The sequence below is a fragment of the Oreochromis niloticus genome, linkage group LG14 (assembly GCF_001858045.2).
Source record: "Oreochromis niloticus isolate F11D_XX linkage group LG14, O_niloticus_UMD_NMBU, whole genome shotgun sequence".
NCBI lineage: Eukaryota > Metazoa > Chordata > Actinopteri > Cichliformes > Cichlidae > Oreochromis > Oreochromis niloticus.
The window spans coordinates 38,397,299-38,419,269 of NC_031979.2; positions in this window are offsets into that span (position 1 = coordinate 38,397,299).

Genomic DNA, 21,971 nt, shown 5'->3' on the forward strand with positions numbered 1-21,971 from the left:
GTGTTTAATTCAAATGAATTACTAACAATCGACTATCCAAACATTCTGTGGCTGCAGCATGTTTGTGACAATAATGAACATTTAATGAGTTTCACTTTATAAAAAATGCAGCTCTCAGCTTTTCGGCAATTTTTTGTGAGACTCTGCTGAAAACGTCTGCGCTTGTACGGCGTCCACATGACATGACATCTCAGACAAACTACTGAAAAATGGATGCGGTGTTATATAAATGCTTCTATGCGCTGCAAAAGCTCAAACTTGATGTCACAGACGAGTGATGTATTTCTCAGTCAAGTTTACTGAGTTGAAATTTTCAAAGAGGAAAAAGTTTTTCTTATTTTTTCATGCAGTATTTGGACCAACTGTGTACTTTGGGACAAGCAAACATTTTGACCTGGATCTGTGTGTGACAGGGCTGTAGTACAGTGAGGGTGAGCTCAGGCACGTCTTAAAAAGGAGAGAGCTGGAGTGCTGCTATGGCTCGGTTGTTATATACATCCAAAACATTTCCCCCCTCTTCCCCAGCCCATTTGACCAAAGGGCAGCAGCGTGTACTCATGAGGAAAGTTAAGAGACACAAAAATGAAAGAGTAAAAACTCCAATATGTTGATGGTTGTAAACAAAGAGCAGAAAAACCATGAACAGATTGATTCTGTGTCTTGGATGGAACACAAAGGAGACACAACGTGAAGAAAAAACAATTCAGTGGAAAAACTAAGGAGTGACAAACTTTGCAAATGATATTAGCTGAAAATCCAAAGCAACAGTGGAATTGCAAAGCTCTCTTCAGCCAACGAGCCGCAGGGCTACTGTGCTTTAACCAAACCATCTGTCATAATACAACCTTGTTGGCTAACTAGCTAACCAGCTATTTAAAGCCATATGTCGTGCTGGCTCTCTGCTGCTTACTGCAAGGCTTTTATTGACCGACCATATGTGCTGAAAATGGCTCCATTAACTCAGAGTCACAGATTATTTTTCACTGTTGATGGCAGCTTTGGTTTTCAGTCATTTCCAAATCATTTTCCCCTAATAAATCCTCATATCGTGGTATTGTCTCACTTATACACCTCATCTGCTTTGGTCTCGGGCTAAGTGTGCAGATGATTTCTCAGAAAACCCACTAATGTGCTCCGACAGTAACAGTGTGTTATTTAGAGCTTGGTGCTCTTAAAGCCAGAAACAGCATTTGACTGTAAAAACTGCTCATTGAACAGCTCCAGACCACAAAGTCAGGCAAATTCATCTGTTGTTTATGTTGTCAATGACATCTAACAATGCCGAGATTTACCTTTAGCTGATACTTCAAATGAAGTGACAAGAACGAGGTTGTATCATTGGTTCATTTTATAAACTATAGTAGATTTAGTGACACTAGATCACAGCCAACAATAATTGTGCCGTGCTAACAAGAACCCGTGATATGGATGAATGGATCCTTTTCAGAAGAGCAAGCAGAAATAATTCAGTCTGACGACACTAAAACATGGTGTTTCCAGAGTTCTGCGTCTCCTGCACATCTTCAGTTTTCTGTTCTCGCTCCTGTTTTTTGTTAATTGCCCCTCGGGGATAAATAAAGTCTTCTGATTCTGTTTGGATTTGTTTCATGGATTTCCATCTCATCATCAAAACTTTGCCAGCGGTGGAGGAATTTCTAGAACAATTTCTTTAAGAAACCAGCAGTACGCCTAACTGCTGTGTACTACTGTAATGTTTTTTAAAAATATCTAAAAATGAATTATTCTGCAGAAAAATGTCCATCAGTGATAAATGGATGAATATTTCTGCTGTAATCTGATGAAATGCATCATTATTTACAAAGTCATATGTTTGCAGTGTGACTGTAGTGCACGCAGACAGCAGCATGCTGGTCTCAGTGTTCGGTCAAAGACCTCGGTTTAGTCCACGGTGAGAATGACAACCAAAGAAAGTAGCTTGCCTCTGAGCTTCACAGGTCCAGCTGTTGTTAATGGAACAAAGAAAGTAAAAAAAGTTCCAGCGGCTTCAAGTCAAGCTCGCTCACAGAGACAGGCGCCACCTGCAGCCAGAAGATGGCATAATTTACAAAACGGATGCAAACAAGCAACAGGAGAGCCGTTACCGGACTGGATGCTGATAGGATGGGGCCATTATGCTCTCATGTCACATCCTGTGTTGCACAGCACAGTCTTTGCGGCGTGTTGTGCGCTCTGGTGCACCGCGGCTGCCCCAGCTAAGTTGAAGACACAGGTCTACAATAGCCTCATCGTAACAAAGTAAGGACTGTACCATCCAAATGTTCAATACAGAGACATCCAGATGTACAGAGGTTTTGATTTCTTCTTCTCCTACATCAGCACTTATGTGGTAATATTTTCTGAGTGGCGACACCTATCGATCAGGAGAACACGGCAGTGGCTTCCTGCACCTTTATGGCACATATAAACACAAGTGACTGTGAGACAAGGCTGCAGCGGTGAGCAAAGCGATCATCCCGGTGGGTTGACCGGCGCCTTAAGACAGGAGGAGAGGGATTGCTTTCACTTTGTTAAATTTAAACTGATGTCTGTTTCTTAGCTTCCAGTGGGAAAGTGCCCTGCCCTGACCAAACACGCACCCTTACGTTTATTATTCCTCTGAACAGAAACACTGCTGTGTCCAGAAAGTTCAAGTGTGAGATGGGAATGTGACTAATCTACAGATGATTACACACTTGGCCAAACTGTCAGATCTGTACTCAGTGCAGAGCTAAACATGATATTCTTGCTTCTTCCCATACGAGAGAGCAGCTTCATCTCGTCCAGGTTGCTTACAACCAACAGCTGCAGCAGCAGCACCTTAATAAGATACGACTGGTTTAACAGGCTTGTATTTCTGTTGAAGGCTGCAAAGTTTTAGTGTAAGCACAGGGTTCACTTGGGGCTTCGTGCAGAGACACAACAGACACACAAAGTTACTCAGATTTATCCACTTTAAACCAGTGACTGCTCCGTCCCATGCACACCTCTTTGAGCTCTAAGGTCACAGCGCTGACATGTTGGAACAATTCTGTGTCGGTCAGCGAGACGAAAAGTCATCAGTCCTGCCCACAGAGACTGAAGGATGACTGGACTGCACGCTGTGTTGCTTTCTGACGCGAAGACGAGAAATGACGTCAGGCCCGGCGGAGCAGAGCCGAGGCCATCAGACTGAAGGGATGCCTCATTGTTAGGTCAGCTCATTAAAGCACCTCGTTAGGAAACGTCCCGCATCATTAACTGGAGTGGCCTCCAGACAGAGATAAATGGAAGGAGTTAGCCTGGTTGGAGGAAAGCGTGGTTTCTCACCAAATCTGTTACAGATCTGTGTATTTTGTGTGTGTGTTACAAAGTATCACAAAAACCTCATTCTGGGCCCCATTAGCTGATGCCTGGTAGGAAGTGAACAAGCACGAAAAGAAATAATCAGACCAATTTAATAATCATCTGCTTTGACCTTTGACCAAAGAAGTGATGAAGAAAAAATAACAGGGAAGCATTCAAATTTTGTTTGATTTAATTGTATCCAGTCTTAAAATTCTTTATTGGACATCATAATAAAATCTTAATTTCTTTTAATCCTAGCTTTTAGTTGTTGTGTTAAATGACAAAGCACGTGCATTTAAAATATAAGCAAAGATTTTTGCTTAATTTAACTGTTATTGTGTAATTTAGCTGGTAAACCAGCTAACTGCAGATATTAATAAAACGAGAGCGTCATCGTAACAAAGTGAGGAATTTTTTAGATCAGCTGACTAATCTCCAGCTTGTTTAGTCTTTCTTTCTGGTACATTTTGGATTCAACTGCAGGGTCTCCTGTGGCTGGCTCTTCGGGAGTGCTGGGTATCGAGACCACTGTTGCAGGTTATTCCATCATTGGACTCAGGATCTGTCTCTTTGGGACAGTTTTCAAAGACCGAGATCACCAATACAAGCGCAGGAAATGAGCTTCTACAGAAGGCTGTGTAGGCTCAGAGATGGGGTGAGGAGCTTGAGTCATTCATGAGGGTCCATCGAAAGCAGCCAGTTCAGCCGGCCTGAGAGGAGAACCTGAGTCATACCTGGCTTACATACACCTCAGTGTCCACCTAGAAGAGCTAAAGGTGTTGGCTGGGGAGAGGATGAAATGCATGAAAACGTTACTTTTTCCTCCCTGACATGAATCTGTCTTGTGGTAACTGATGACAAACGTCTTTAGAAGACATGAAAACTACACCTTCTCTTGATGATTTGAATCATGAATCTGTTCTCTTCCCTTCAAAGTTCAGCCAGCGCTTGTGTACCTGCTGCTCGTGTTACCAGTTTAGTCTGACCATTTTAAACAGAAGACGTGAAAAGGAAAATATAAATATGGCCAAATATTCAAATGTTGGAGGTTATGAAACCAAACCACAAGTAGACTTTCTGTTACCCAGCTTTTGCTAATTAAACCTGATGCACAGAGAGCAAAATGACTGGGATGACATTTGAGGTTGTAAAGTGATGTAAATCAGATGAAGGGATCCTGCAGTAGTGCTGTGTAACATGAGGAGGGAGGCCTCGACTGTGAGCCCTCAGAGATCACGATGGTCCGAGGAAGCTTGAGAATTCAATTCAATTCAATTCAATTTTATTTATATAGCGCCAAATCACAACAAAAGTCGCCTCAAGGCGCTTTATATTGTACAGTAGATCGCACAATAATAAATACAGAGAAAAACCCAACAATCATATGACCCCCTATGAGCAAGCACTTTGGCGACAGTGGGAAGGAAAAACTCCCTTTTAACAGGAAGAAACCTCCGGCAGAACCAGGCTCAGGGAGGGGCGGGGCCATCTGCTGCGACCGGTTGGGGTGAGAGAAGGAAGACAGGATAAAGACATGCTGTGGAAGAGAGACAGAGATTAATAACAGATATGATTCGATGCAGAGAGGTCTGTTAACACATAGTGAGTGAGAAAGGTGACTGGAAAGGAAAAACTCAATGCATCATGGGAATCCCCGGCAGCCTACGTCTATTGCAGCATAACTAAGGGAGGATTCAGGGTCACCTGGTCCAGCCCTAACTATATGCTTTAGCAAAAAGGAAAGTTTGAAGCCTGATCTTGAAAGTAGAGATAGTGTCTGTCTCCTGAATCCAAACTGGAAGCTGGTTCCACAGAAGAGGGGCCTGAAAACTGAAGGCTCTGCCTCCCATTCTACTTTTAAATACTCTAGGAACAACAAGTAGGCCTGCAGTGTGAGAGCAAAGTGCTCTAATAGGGTGATATGGTACTACAAGGTCATTAAGATAAGATGGGGCCTGATTATTTAAGACCTTGTATGTGAGGAGCAGGATTTTGAATTCTGAGAAGTGTGCAGGCAGAAATGGACCGATGCTATTAGCTAAAGGTGGCACACCTTTTAGTATTATCCAAACATAAAACCAAAAGCTGCCAATATAGTTCAGCTCAGCTTCATCCTGACACATGCACTTTTGTCACATGACTGTATGAAGCTGGCATGGCTCTTCAACTTTTCCTGGCTGCCTATTTGATTTTTTTGTGTGTGTGTTTTAGGAAAAGCATCTGTGTTGCTGAAAGGCCAAAATAGATATCACACTGTCATATTCATATAAAATATCATTGAGCCTGGCTGAGATGGATGAACCCTCAGACTCAGAAAGGCATGCCTGGTCATGCAAAGGCTAAATATATTCAGTAAGTCATTATCTCAGTAAACCAGCAGTGATGTGAGCAACCTCTGAGTGAACTAGGAAAGAGGAGCAATAACAAAGACGACTTTTAAAATTAGAAAAGAGCCAAGGTGACAGCGAGAAAGGATTTCTAAAGGGATTATATCAGGATACACTTTAAATTCTGTCATCCACATGCTGCTGTCAGCTTGGTTAAAAAGACCAGGGTTCATTCCACATGCAGGTATTAGCTGATGCTTATGGATTCACCAAATATTGATCAAGTTACCTTCACTGAAGGTGTTTTGTCCTCAGTCACACCTTCTTTGTGTTCCTTGAAATCAGTTCCTCCAGAAACTCAGAAGATGCTGTCTTATATTCTGTCAGGTGTGTTGACCCAGGGTGAGATCTAAAACCTGCAGGACACCGGCCTTTGAGGCCTGGAGTTCCCACTCCTGCTGTAAATATCAGTTTAAGGAGTTTTTTTTCTACTCTTGATACAAGAAGAGGGGCATGTCTCTAATTGTGGTACACGGCTCTGCCTGTGAGCACAGCAGCATTATTCACCCGTACTACAAAGCAAGTCCAGCATCTTTGAGTTACCATGGCAATGTACCACAGTAAAAGTGAACCACCTTCATCACAGTGAAACCCTTACAGTTACCTTGGTACATACTACATCCTGCCTCCTGCAACTGTCTCCTGTTTTGACTGCCGTTCTGCGGTGGCACTGTGGAAGAGGGATGTTTGGCTTTTTGTTGGTCTCCATTCATTTTGACTTTAACACAGTGACATTTGACAAAAGGTTCTGATTGTTTACCTCCTTCTGCCAGGTGTTACTTACACAAAAAAGTACAACTCAAACAAAAATCATTTTTTCCTTCCAAACATTATTTTGGTGAACTCTCTCCCTAAACATCTCAGAATTCCCAGTTTACATTCTGATCTGCAAAAATGTGGCTACACGAATCAACCATTAGCAAAGTTCTGTCAGTCTGGAAGTTTGAATTCACTTCATCAAATACAGACTCCAACCTGGTCAGGACAGGAAATTCTGCAGCTCAACGGCAGCTAAGAAAAAGAGACTCCACTTATAACAAGTTCAAATTAAATGTTAGTGCTTGCTTTTAGAATTCCTACATATAAACACTTCTGGTTTTCTCCTATTTTATTTTTGTGTTTCTGTTCTCAATTCATAATAAAACAGACACTCATATTAAATGTGGTAAATAATAAAAACTAAGCTTGAACCTGCAGAACCAGCAGGCGTGTGAGGCGAGACCAACATTAGCTTTTCAGACTTGACACAAGGTTTTACAGTGAGCCAGGAGAGGGGAGTTTAGGAGAACTGGGTGACACAGGAGAATTTTGGGGGAGGCAGTAGACAAGACAGCTTTCTGGATGAGTTGTTGTGACTGAAGCGAGTATTTTAGGACATGAGTGGGGGAGTACAGCAGTACAACAGCTGAGGGTTGGACTGATTCCCCAGTGATAGATACTTTTTTTAAAAGATGTTTTCAGCTCTACAGCAGCTTAGACAAGAGAAGAAGTCAGAGGACCGGTGCTGTATAATGCATGCTCTCCTAAAACGGGTCACGGAGTGTCTCAGCTCAGCTCAGCCGCCCTCTCGTGAGGGTTCATCACCCACCTCTTGCATAATGCAGGAACTCTGCCCCCCAAACAACAACACACAAACAGATAACAGCTATCCTGCAGAGAGATGCAAACTCATTCTCTCTGCTCTCTGATGTCTTGAATACCAGTTTGAAAACACAAAGTGAATATCCAGAGAGTTTGCATCTGCTTGTATAATAAATGATCTTAGATGACCTCCAGACCTCTGCTTTGTTTTAGAAGCCAATTATGTGGAAGAAAAGCAGAGGTTCATGTGGAGTCACAGCTCAGCAGTGATGTGAACGGTGTCTGGTTATAGATTGAGTGCTCCTCTCTTTCTCTCCTCTCCCCCTTTTTTCTGATCTGAGTCACTTTTTCCTCAGTTTCATTTCCCTCCCTTACTTCATTGGACCAGATGCACGAAGCTGTATAACACTGTGAAGCAGTTCAGTAAGGACTCATTAAATGGTTATGTATAGTATATATTTCTTGATCACCTGAGACGATTGCTTATTCTGTTTCAGCTCCCACCCCACTCACATGGCAAAATATCAACCTCTTTTTATGGGTACATGGCACGAATAGCTTTCCTTTCAGTCAGCACAGCTTTGTAACTACTGTACTCCACTAAAGAGAGAGCATTTGAAAGACCTGAGCTCTAAAGTGCAGAGTTTGAGTGATAACTGCAGCAATTAGCCTGATAGGTCCAATGACACTGTGTAGCAAAGTGGACTCCAACAATGACAGGAAGTACCACGGGCTGCTGGTGATGAAGCAGGTGGAGACTTGGATGAGGATCTCTGATTGGGTGGAGATGTCGCACAAATGAGATTTAGAGCAGAGGGAACAGAGTCACTGACTAACACAGTTAGGGTCATAAAAATTTGGACAGATGCAACTTTTTTTATCGTTTTCGTTCTTTATGTTACCACTGTACGTTTACCTGGATTTGATGTCTCTGAACACCTCTGACTTCATTCGGCTGCTTCTGTCCTGTGTCATCAATAAGCACTAGTGTCCCGGTGCCACTGGCAGCCATCACACTGCCTCCGCCGTGCTTTACAGATGATGTGTATGCTTGGGATCATGAGCTGTTCCACACCTTCGCCATACCTTTGTCTTGCCATCATTCTGGTAGAGATTGATCTCGGTTTCTGTCCAAAGCATGTTTTACTAGAACTGTGCTGGCTTCTATGGATGTTTATTAGCAAAGTCCAGTTTAGCCTTTCTATTCTTGAGGCTTATGAGTGGTTTGCATCTTGCACTGAACTCTCTGTATTTACTTTCATGCAGTCTTCTATTTACAGTAGACTTGGATATCGATACGCCTTCCTCCTGGTGTTGTGAAGGGGTTTCTTATCACTATGGAAATGATTCTGCGATCATCCACCGCTGTTGTCTACATGGACGTCCAGGTCTTTGTGCATTGAGTTCATCAGTGCTTCCTTTCTTTCTCAGGATGTACCAAACTGAAGATTTTGCCACTCCTAATACTGATGGCTTGCTTCACCTGCATGAAGCGCTCCTTTGACCGCATGTTGTCTGTTCACAGCAAAAGCACCACACCTCAAATCAGCTTCAGGTCTGCTTAATTGATAATACCATAACAAAGGCCCATGAAATAGTCTTTGACCCAATTGTCCAATTACTTTTGATCACTTTAAAAAGCTGGTGGCACATGTTAAGGAGCTGAAACTCCTAAACCCTTCATCCTATTTGAGTGTGGATACCCTCAAATACAAGCTGAGAGTCTGCACGTTATGTCCATGTCCATTATTTAACTATAACTGGAATATGTTTCAGTAAACAATTAAAAAAATAAAACTTGTGTCAGTGTCCAAATATATATGGACCTAACTGTAAGTGTTAATAACGTCTAAATGCCTCTAATGGTCATAACAGAAACTAAAATTAAATAAATGATTGAAAAGGAGAACAAACACTCGAGAGGTTCAGTGACTACAGTTAGTTGAGGTGAGGCCTCTCAGGTGTTTCTCAGAATACCCATCAGTCAAAACTACAGCATCACATGGATGACTCATAAAAACATCCGACCTTGCTCAGCTGTAACGAAGGTGCCAACTGTCAGGCCAAATCTGCTTTATAGCAGGCTGTAGACGTGTTTATGCATGAAAGTCTGTAGGGACGGACTCACTCTTGCATTCAGCCTGAAGTGGACATTAGAAGAACTGCAGCTTTTGCCACTTCCCTGCTGGCTTCATTTCTCAGCTCTGAGAGTTTCTGTCTGGTTCCTTCCTTCTGCAAGTTCAACCTCATTTATTTCCACTAGTGTGATCTCGTCTGATACCAACGCTCTCCTGCGGTGGGCTACGTGGAGAAGGACAAATTTGGACAAGAGCCCAGCTTTACTCCTCATATTTTCTTATGTGAAAACATCTATAATAGGCTCTCCCATCAAATACTTGAGAGCAGCACGTGTGTTTCCTTAAATCAGAAAGCTAATAATTACATTTTTATCTGTCATAACAAAAGCAGGAAATAAGATTGAAACAAAAACAACACAAACACAAAGAGAGAAACAGGTGCCTCCAATCCAAGTAAAACAACCGGGAATGCAAAAGTAATTAAGTTCAGAAATGAACCTTATAATAGATCCATGTAAAGCAGAAGGAAAAAAAACACAATCAGTGAAGCTGACAAAAAATATAAACAACTCTAGTTTTGTAGTTTTAACAAGTGCACATACTTTTGATTTTATTCAGCTTTAAAGCAACAAATTTTGTCTTCCCCTGTGGGAGATCTGTGTGTGTGTGTGTGTGTGTGTGTGTGTGTGTGTGTGTGTGTGTGTGTGTGTGTGTGTTTTCTGTTTTGCCTTGTACACACATTATGAAGTCATTTTGTTTCTTTGTGTCAGTGGAGATAAAATACTTGCAGCAAAATGATGACTCTCAATTTCACAGGTATTGACTTTACAACAAGCTGCCTGCAGGCAACAACCTGCTAGCTGATTGTTGTTTGTTTAGTGGCAATCCAACACACATACACACACACACACACACATACAAACACACACATACACAGGGAGAGGGAGAGAAGTTGTGTATGCAAACATTCAGCCTAAAGGAATTGAATAAATATCCACAATCTCAAGTGGAAAGTGTGTGTGTGTCTGTCTGTCATGGCTAACACCCCCAGAGCCGCCTCAGCAATTTTTGATGGCCCTTCACCTACAGACCTCCGTAATGCTGACATGGTTTTGGACGTGCAGACGGACTGCTCTGCAAACTGTTGGAATCCCAAAACTGGTCTTGCATTTTGTTTCACCACCGTTTGCTTCTGCATGTTTTCATTCACTCAGTTTACACCTCCTCTCTTTGCCTTCCTCGGTCGGGGTGGGAATCGAAAACCGGTGTAGGGATCGATTCTGCTCCCACTTTTGCTACAATCAGCTGATTTCAGTTCGTGTGCCTGGAAGAGGAAAATAGTGACACAGTCTGCAGTGTGGATATGGACAATACATTTACTTTTACTGCACAAAAGGACGAGAGCATGAAGCTACAGTGCAAACTACATCTAGGACAGAAACAACTGTATTATGAACGCTGACCCCAGGACAGCAGCCAGACCCTGACCTTTAGCAGGTAACAAACTGATGAGCAGTCCGGCTTCAGCCTCCATTGCTACCTGCCCATGTTTTTAGAATCACCATGGCGACTGCTTTAACGTCTCCATGTGCTGGTTTTCAGCTTTGCTTTGTGCTGTCAACTTTGTGTTCATATTAAATTAAAGAAAAATCTTATGTGTGCCCTCATTAGGATGTGTTGTTACTGGTAATTATGAGACATCGTGTTTCAGGTCATTTTACAGAGAAATGCAAAATTAACGAAACAAGTAGTGTAACAAATGACTTTCTCCTGCTCCTGCATTACTTATCAGAAAAGTGTTCTGTGTAATGTCACTGTGTGACATGCACAGGTGCCACGTTATGGCAATAATCACTTATAACTGTTGACATGTTGATGGTTGTAAAAGGACTCTACAGCCTCTTAAACAACCAAGCAGCATGTGAATGCACAAAAGGAAACTACTGAAAGGGGATATAAACCACGGTCCCCAGGCTGATAAACCTGTGACTAACTCCATCCACCAACCCTCCATCTTCCTAACATCCACTTTAAAGAAGGCAGTTATATATTCTAGTTTCTCATAATGCCATAATGTAATAAATGCATGACTGCAAGCCCAGCAGCATCTGACAAAACAGCAGTATTTGATGCAAAGGGATGACTGGATGTTTTCTTATCATTCTGCAGCACGTTAGAAACACATGCTAGGAGGCCTAGATTAAGAATTTAGTTGTCGGTCTCAGCTTTGAAAGTTCAGCTCATGAGACCTGAAGAACTGAAGAAGCTTCTTGGATGAGAGGTGAAACGTCTTCAAGCAACTTAAAGAAGTCCAGATGTTTTCTTTCCAAGCTCCTTAGACTACGGTAACCTGGATGACTGAGAACCTTCACAGACATAGCCCATGAGACCCACACCCTAACCTTAATAGCTCAAAACACATAGACATCACACACTTTAGAATGTGCTTGAAGCAATGAGCTATTTATTTCCAATCCTACGATATCACGTTCATTAAAGATGACAGCTGTGCTGTGTAATAGACTGCATTATAATATATCAAATAGGTGATCAGAAAAAGAGTTAGGAGTTACGGTTTCATCTGAATGAACAGTTACCAGAGCCCCGGTACCACACCCAGATGAGCACGTGTATTGATTTTACTTGCAAAACATAGAAAATGTAGACTATACTAAAGTAGGCCTAACTAAAAGTTCTTGCAAAGGGAAAGTTTGAAGCCTAAACTAAAACATAGAGACGGTGTGTGTCCTCTGAACCCATACTGGAAGCTGCTTCCACAGAAGAGGGGCCTGAAAGCTGAAGGCTCTGCCCCCCACTCTACTTTTAAATACTCTACGGCAGCGGTCCCCAACCCCGGGCCACGGACCGGTACCAGTCTGTGAGTCGTTTGGTACCGGGCCGTGAGAGTTAAGGCTCGGGTGTGAAATTTATGGTTTTTAGCGTTTTTATCTTTAACTCGGTTTCCCTGGGTCTTTTCCCGTGTTGTAGATGTGTGTCTTATTTTGAAAGAAATATTTACGCGTTACCATAGCGACCTGAAGGGGCAGAGACGCAGGAGGACGCCGCTAATAAAGTTACGCAGTTACACAGTGAATTCATGTTTATTATTATATTTACAAAATCCCACAGTTTTTGTCTTGGTTGTTTCATTTTATTTTGTTGTATTTATCCGCGACACCTTAAAGGCCGCTCCGTGAAAATATTGTCTGGCATTAAATCGGTCCGTGGTGCAAAAAAGGGTGGGGACCGCTGCTCCGGGGGACCACAAGAGCGAGGTGTGCTAAGGTAATGTGGTGCTACAAGGAGTTTTAAGTTATGACAGGACCCGATTATTAAAGCGTTTGTATGTGAGGAGAAGGATTATGAATCCAAATCTGGATTTAACAGGAAGCCAATGCAGAAAAGTTATTATGGGGAAAACGTGGTCTTCCAGTACAATAACCTCATATTTGTCTGAATATAGACGTAGAAAACTCGATGTCATCCAGGTGGCTCCTCCCAGGAAACCCAGTTATTGGCCATGAATGGTTAGCACACTTGAATAATGCCACAGACATGCTGGGCTATTTTCATTATTTCACACTTTTTGCATTTGTGACATCTTGTGTCAGTGGATTTTCCACGTTTGAAAAAACTGGATACTGATGTGACAGAGGCATGATTGTACCTGACATAACAGGACGTGAGCAGCACAACAACAATCTGGACTTTATGACATTTGTTAAAGTCTGAAACCATAAAGCTCCATTTGAACTAGTGCACCGTGTGCACTCATGAAAGCTGCATTGTGACAGATTTTTGGGAATGACTGTAAAAATCTGCATCTTCTGTTCAAGATCCAGCTGAAGAATAATTTTGTAAATGTCATACAGCGTATTGACTTTGAACAGAAAAATAATCCAGTTAATTATTTGATATGTTGTAAAGTAGTGTTATCAGAAACCCCCAAAGGACACAAGTTACTCACCAACCTTGAATGAGCATCATAATTTGGTTTAATTTTGTATTATCAGCGGTTTGTCGAGGGAGGTGTCACAGGCGGAAATTATGGATTTAAAGAAAAGAAATCTCATTTCGTCTTTTTGGTCTCCACCAAATACAGAAAATAAAGACAATAAGAAACAAATGGAGGCTGGAGGAAGATAAAGAAACAAAGTGAATTATTAAAACATGGAGTCTGTCAGCGAGCCTGTGAAGAATTCAAGAGGAACATTTTTTTTCTGAACATTTCAAAGAGGAAAGTAGCAGGAGACTTTATCACTGTTTGGAGCAGAGAGACCCTGCTTATCATTTTCAAAGATGAGAGGGAGAGAGTGGTGGAGGGATTGATTATTAGCATTTCTTTTGAAAGAGAAGGTTTATCAGTGAGTCCGATGAGGCAAGTTTATCAATCCCTTAAATTCACAAAATCTGAGTTATCTGTTTTAGGAGAGGGGAAAGGACGACTGTTGGTTTTATCGGATTTTCTAAATGAAAATGAATACAGAGGTTGAAAGGCAGGAGACGGGCAGAGCGAGAGATCTGAGGGTAGATTAGTCCAACATACGTTTTACACATTGTGTACATGAAGGACAAAGACGTGTCATTCCACCGTGAATCAAAGAAAACGTTCTGATGGACCATTTCCAATTTGCATAAAAATTTCATGTTCCAAAGTTTGGTTTGGGATGTTTTTTTAGCCAAAACGCTGTACAATTTTTGATGTATTCAACTCAAGTCTTAGGTCCTGATCCAGTTTTATGGCAAGAAAGGCTGCAGTCTCTGTGAGCGAGCTTGACTTGAAGCCGCAGGCAGGTGGACGACCAGCTAAGCTGCAGGATAAAGAAGAAAAATAGTCCCAGAACGTTGATTCTGTTCATCACTGGGAGAATACAGTCTACAATAAATAACACAGTTAAAGTTAGTGTCACAGGCAGGATTTATACATCGGGGAAACCAAACAACCTCTGGCGAAGCAGATGGCACAACACAGAAGAGCTACCTCGTCAGGCAGGACTCTGCAGTCTACTTGCACCTACAGGCCAGTGGACACTCTTTCAATGATGAGGATGTACACATCCTGGACAGGGAGGAACGCTGGTTTGAGGGCGGAGTCAAGGAGGCCATTTACGTGAAAAGGGAAAGACGATTTCTGAATTGAGGAGGGGGCCTAAGGGTACATCTTTCAGTGACCAAACGTTTCTCCCACCAGATGAACAGAATCACAGGCACATAGTGAGGGCCTTATAACATGAGTGCAAAAATGTTACATATGTACACGACAAATCTAAGAAAACCAGCTGTAAAAAGATTTAAAACATTCATCTTTATTATATAAACATTAGCTGCTTCTGTAAGCCAGCTTTCACTGGATCGGCTGCCCTTAAGTTTGGCACATGATGGACGGGCTGCTGTGTGTCATACAGAGCCAAGACTAGAAAAAAGTGTGACAAACTGCAGCAGTCTGCAGCCTGAGCATTCGTTTCACTGGGATTACTGGAACGTACACTGACACCATCTTTTGAAACTGTGGCCATGTTCAATATGAACCTTAGATATTTGATAGATCATTTTTAAAAAGGGAAGATTTGGTTGAGGATGTGGAAAATTTGTTCCTGTGTGGTTCAAAAGTTCAAAACTTTAATACAGTCACTGAGTAGCTGAGAGGGTATTTTCAGACAGAGTGATTGATTCATCTTGTTTATGAGCTTCCTGGGATTAAAGACTGATGGCCCAGCCCACACGGGGTCCCCGTTCAGGCAGAGAGGTGGGCGCGGCTGACCTCACACACAGGAAACACGGTGCTTCTTCTCTGCTTGGGTTCTTTATCTCGAGTGTGAGAACAACAACAGAGGTCTTGCTAAGAACTTTTAAAAGGTACAGCCTGTGGCTTGCTGTTGTTAGCTAGCAAGCTGCACAAACTCATGCATGTTCCTCACAACCCTAGCAACACACTTTGCTGCCCTGTTTGCTTTTTACATTAACACAAAACCAGATTTCTGACAGAAATGTGTGTAGATGCATGTTTAATCAGTACAGCTGTGGTGGCTCTATCACACCTCAGCAGGTGTGATAGAGCCACCAGATGAGCCCTCATTCCAACTGGATCAGTACTTGGAAGAAAGAGACTCCCCATCTGCTGCCTCTGACACTCCTGAACAGCCGGAGGAGCATCCATATGTCTCGTGGCTCTTATTTCTCAATAAACACCTACTGCAGGTTTCCTGTGAAGCTCCAACCACCCAAATTAGAGTTATTCATTTCAGGAATAAAGCAATCTTCCTTCTCAGCCTCGGCTAACGCCTCTTTGCTCTCGACAGCTTTCTCGGGCACTGAAATGGGTCCCATGATGAAAGATATGCTGACCCTTCTACACGAGCATCAATCTGCCTTGTTATCTCGACCGCTGTGTGCCTCCTGAAGGAAAAGTAATATCTAACCGCTCATACTGGAAAAAGCTGCTACTAAAGCACTTTTCCGTTCATCTGCCTCAACACTCATATCCCCAGTACTGACTTCTGGGTCCCTATTTCCCCCCAATTTTCCAAAAATACTAATCTGCAGGGAACTCATTTGAACAACTTTGCAGAAAAGAGCAAAGAAGAAACAGAATCTGTCACCAAGTTTAAAGAAAAGAACTATGTACTTGGACCACTTTCCTACACTTTCCCCCAATCAAATCAGTAATACATCATGTTTTTGCATCAAAGGAAAAGAATCTAGTTCTAATCCAGTACAGCTTCGGGTTTATAAGGTTATTTCTCTCTGATGCGCTTTGGGATTCCTTGCAGTGATGCATCCTTTAAAACTATCTCCTGTATAAACTCTGAAATAATGGTCAACAAAGGCGCCCCACTCTGATGGTACTGATTCTACAGGGTCGGGTCCCCAGTGCTCTTGTTTGACTGCTCAACTACTTTTAGCAGTAATTAAGGCAAAAGATTAAAATACAACCATGGCGGTATTCGTATTTTTTTTCAGCGAATCCACTACATAAAATGGTAACTACATCCTCCCTCCTGAATCCAACATCTAAGGCAGGGGTGAGGGAACTCCAGGCCTCAAGAGCCGGTGTCCTGCAGGTTTTAGATCTCACCCTGGGTCAACACATCTGAATCAAATGATTAGTTCATTACCAGGCCTCTGGAGAACTTCAAGACATTTAAATTAGGACACATCTAAAACCTGCAGGACACCGGCCCTTGAGGCCTGGAGTTCCCTCACCCCTGATTTAAGGCCTCAGCGTCACAAGCCTAGATGCTGTTTGGTAACCACTGGTCACTAGGGAATAATGACCTTAACTGAAACCCTCTTTGACTGGTGTGGTCAATAGGAAACAGTCATCGTCATCTGTGGTTTATATGGAAGATGTTGACTTGTCTACAAACACTCTCCAACTGCTCGCCAAGAAAGTACAATTCAAACAAGAAATGGAGAGCGTCCGCCTTCAACATAAAACTAACAAACAACTAACAAACTAAAGAAGGACTCATCCAGGCTGGAAAAACTGATCAGGAAGGCTGGCTGTGTGGTCGGCATGAAGCTGGACACTCTGGTGACAGTGGCAGAGAAAAGGACACCAAAGAAACTGCTGGACATTATGGACAATGCTGGGCATCCTCTGCACACGGCCATAAACAACCAGAGGAGTCTGTTCAGTGACAGGTTGCTTCTCCCAAAGACAAGAACCAACAGACTTAAAAACTCCTTTGTCCCACACGCCATCAGACTGTTTAACTCCTCTCTGGAGGGGAGAGGGAGGGAAACAGGAGGACAAAGGAGGGGGGACAACTAAGCTGTAGTGCCTCTTCACTTCACTGTGCAATACTTTTTGTTAATATCCAACAGTGCAATAGACTCACAATACTTGAAATGTGCAATTCCCTTGTATTCTTATTCCTATTTATTCTATTTATCCCTTTTGTATACTCTGTATTTATATATGTGCATATATGGTATATTTCTGCTCACATTCTGTAACTTCTGTCGGTGCTGTGATATTGGAAACTGAATTTCCCAGAGGAACCCACCCGAGGGATTAATAAAGTTTCATCTAATCTAACATGATTCAGAGGACACAGCCTTTACTTTGAAGGTCACACTCTCCATTTCTTGTTTGAGTCGTACTTTTCACAGTTTCACTAACACTTGGTGAGTAGTTTGCAAGTATTTGCAGACAAGACATAAAAGCACAGCAACCTGCCAACAGCCAGTTTAACTCTACTGACACCCAGCAACCAGTGGTTGCCAGGGTCACTGACTGGTCTCTAGGTTTAAGTGAATGCAGTTTTAACAACTGTTTTCACAGCAACTGTTTTTGGCTTCTGTAGAAACCCTTTCTACAGAAAGTTGAGCTCCGTAGAATCTTCTACAAACGTTTCAGAGGAAGCTGATTGGTCATTCACCTGCGTTTTTGTGCACATTGATTTATTATCAGGAAAAGAACCTAATGTGTATAGTCAGGGCTGCATGTCTGTACACGCTCTGTAAGGACCTCCCTGCATGAATGTTTGAAATTAAAAAATGCTGTGGCAGTAAAAATCTAATCAGCAGCCTGTTTGAGAATAAATGAATGTTAACTGACTGAAAACTGAATCTGTGGTTACGGCAGTCACATCTGCCATTTACCGATCCGTGCAATAAGGTCTGTACTGGTACCAGTGCTCCATCACTGCTGAATGCTGACCAAATAAGCAGTCTCCCAATCTCCTACCAAACACTGGATCAGTGTTTTCAGATATGTGGGAGTTAAAATTCTACTCTAATCCAGCGGCTAGCTATTTGGAGTCGAGCACCGGGGTAGATGAATGTTGTGGGTTTGCGGTCCTTCTCTATAAAGGGGAAATAGGAGAAATCCCAGTGTTGAGACTGACTGCTTCTGTTTGTTTTTTTAAAATAATCTACTCATCATTGGAAGGAGGATCCGTTCTTAATCAGGTCATGTGTGCACTGGGAACTGCAGGGTTGGAACCTGTTTCTGTGTGGGTCTCAGAAGGAGCTCAATGTGCCATTAGGAAGTAGCCAGCTTGGTGGAAGCATGGAGGACCTGGAGAGGAGGAACAGTCCAGCAGCCTCGCCTCTGTCAGTGCGCCCCAGGGCAGCTGTGGCTACAATGTAGCTGCCATCACCAGTGTGTGAATGTGTGTGTGAATGGGTGAATGACTGAATGTAGTGTAAAGCGCTTTGGGATCCTTAGGGACTGAGTAAAGCGCTATACAAATGCAGGCCATTCACAGGAGGAAAGTCTTTCCCCGCTAACACTGGGCCTTGTGTTAGAGAGTGTTACAGTGCATCTTGTTAAGAAAACTTTTTCTTAACAAGATCGGATAACTTAACTGATCGGATAACTCTGACCATGGTGTCCTGGGCTGCCCACTCCCAGCCCACTAATCCACTTGGAAAAGATCAATTCTTGTGTACCATATCTCCAGTGTGAGAGGAGTGGTTTTCTTCTGGTCACTGTTAGAACTTATTTCCTTCTTATATCAAGGCAGATTTTTGCAGATGGCCCCCTCGCCTCGATCCTGGTTCTGTCGGAGGTTTCTTCCTGATAAAAGAGAGTTTTTCCTTCCCACTGTTGACACGTGGAGGGTCGATTTTCTCTGTATCACTGGGTCTAACAGACAGACCTCTGATGGATAAACACAAGGACAGCAGTGGTCCACACTGGCAGACTTTTATAATGCAAAGAAACAAAGGTCAAAATAAACTGTTCAGCATGATTGATTTCAAACACCTGCAGTCTGTAATCTGGCGACATCAAGGTGAGATTGTACTGAACACAGCCTGAAAACTAAAAGACCCAAACTACCGCTCGAGTTTTATTGTAGTTCAGTGATGAGTCCATGTGTTCATATTTATTTCCGTTTCTTGTTTCTGTTCTCCTGCCTCCCACTCCCTCTGCCCAGATCATCTGTTACATCTTCTCTAGTTCAACAACCTTGTCCTTAAAAACTTTTTGCTTGAAGTTTGTGCTGCATACTATAGATATGGATGTCAAACACACAGTACCAGACCACCAGAGGGCCTCATCCGGCCAACTGGAAGCTGCCAAAAAACGAAAATTCCAAAGAAGGCGATAAAGTTCGGTCAGTTTTAAATCGTCTTACTGACAAAGATGTCACTGATAACCTGCCATACACTAAAGTAAATAAAAGACAAGTCATTATATGATAGAAAGAGTTTTTTTGTTTGTTTTTTTATTGACAATATTTCATTAAATAATAAAGCCTCTATTTATTGCAGCTGGTCCACAGTAGTTAAAAAAAAATAAGAGAAGTTCTGTTTTGGGTAATGAGCAGTCTGTGATTTTTCTGTAGTTTTACAAATTTCATCCTTAATGAATGAGCCTTTTTTTTACAGGTTATTAAGCAAAATTAGATGAAATTGGGCTTTATGTGGCCCACAGTGTAAAACGAGTTTGAACCCCTGTTACAGACTGAATGTTCAGGATAGTCACATCCACGCCCGCTGCTTTCTGATCTCCACATTTTCGAGATTTGTTGTTTTGGAGAATGCACAGACAAACACCAAGTAATTAGTGATAAGCAACAGAATTACAAAATGCAAGAATTTCACCGACTAAAACTGAAGCAGACGTCTCAGTCGGTCTACTCTGCAGAGCAAGCTATACGTCACCTACTTAAAAAATAGAAGTTGTTTTCCATAGTCGGCTGTAAATATTTATTTCTGCTGTAAAGTTAAATATTTTAACATGTTAACGTTTAACACAGCATGGTGCACTTCTAATTTTTTTTTACTCATTTATAGTTTTTATTTTATTCACCTGGTTCTGTTGGATGTTTCTTGAATTTCTTGTTTTGTTTATTCTTTGCTTTTATTCATTTTGGATTTTTTGGTCCATCAACTCCACTTGTGACCAACATTATTTTACATCTATACCACTTAAAAAGCCACAGTAGGTGTTTTGTTCTGGTACAGCAGCAGTTTGAAAAACTGAGTGACCACGAGAATAAACTATAATCACACGAAGAATGAAAACAAGTATAAGCAAAGTTTGATGTTTGTGGAATAAACTCTTGCAGAAGAGAGAATAACTTCTTCGTGCAAAGGCCACGACGGCTGATAAGAAATTTACCAGAGATGTTTAACTGCCTGGAATGTTCATCAAGGCACGCATTGAATCAGTGCTGATGTGTGACTGAGCCAGTGTCCAGATCATCCTCACTTTAAAGTGATGGTTAAGGTGGAAACTCGGTCTTTATTTTCCAGAAAATGGTAGTGTAATAATACAGTATAAAATTAATTTTCTGCTCAAGACAGTTTATTAATATTGTTCATCAACTCAACTCTATTCACTGGTTTATGTCAAGGAGAAAATTGAGTTTCAACAGTCCCTGGGAATACAAAGTTTAAAGAAAGCAGGATTTTGAACTACATTAAATAAGATTTACAGCACCTGCCAACAACCGGCTGGAAATGCAGACATTCAGACGTTTAAATCTTTGTAGTTGGGATTTAAATCCACAATAACTCCATAGGAAACATCTAAATGCTGGGCTCAACTGATGTCACCGCTGTCCTGTTATCTAAATTAAATCTGGGCTACAGTGAAGAATAGTTGATAGTAGACGTCTAACAGGAAGTGAGCTTTGGCACGAGGAGGCTCAAGTTCTCACCTGCTTAAGCTGCAGCTGCTGTTGCCTCCCAGTTCCACCTTTTAAATGACAGGTAAAGGTGATAACCACCCCACAGCGAAAACACTGTGGGCACCGTTTCTACAGCATTAACATGCTCTGACACAGGAAGTAAAGCCTTCTTAAAGGCATCAGATATTTTGGTAACTTACTAACCTTTGCATCTAAAGTGGGAATCAGTATAATCAGAAAGCTCATTATTCCACAGAGATGGTCACCTTCTGATTGAACAACTTCAATCGCGTGTGCCTTAAAAAGGCATCTGACACATTAAACCATGATAATAATTTTCTAAGCTTACTGCAGGATTTTATTAGAAAAATTAAGTTTAAATCTTATCTAATTGGGAAACGTGATGTTGTTCTCCAATAATGAAAAGTAACCACCTCTGACAGGTGTTCCACAGGGTTCTGTCCTCAGCCCACTTCTGTTTGTTTAAATATAAATGGACTACAGTCGCGTCCTGGTGCAGGTTTATAGAGGGGAGACCCAGCACTTAGAAAACAGTCTTTAAGGAGCTTGGAAAGAAAAGTGACTGGATTTCTTAAAGTGTCTTGAATTTGGTCTTTGCTCAGCGACGTGAGGTTAGATGGAGGAAGTTTTGTACTGGAGAGAGTGGGTAAAATCTTCACCCTGATTTGCTGCTTCAGGTTGTTACTTTATTAATCCTTACGGCGGTTTCCGTGGCTGTGATGACATCCACTACGGCCAGCTGTTGTGGAGAAATGGCAAAAACTGAGTCCTTTGGCTAGCATCTTCTGTTCAGCTTCAGTCGTTTTTCCCGTCTGTCCTCGGCTTTGACGTCTTCCTGTTCTTGTTTGTATTGTCTAGACTGGGAAATATAAGTTTTTGTTTGGAAAGTATGGAATTTTTTGAGTTGTCTTTCTTTTCCTTAAATGTGAGCTGAGCCTTGTTGACAAACCTAAAAATGTCTTCAAACATAGTGGAGAGTATGGGTTTGTTTT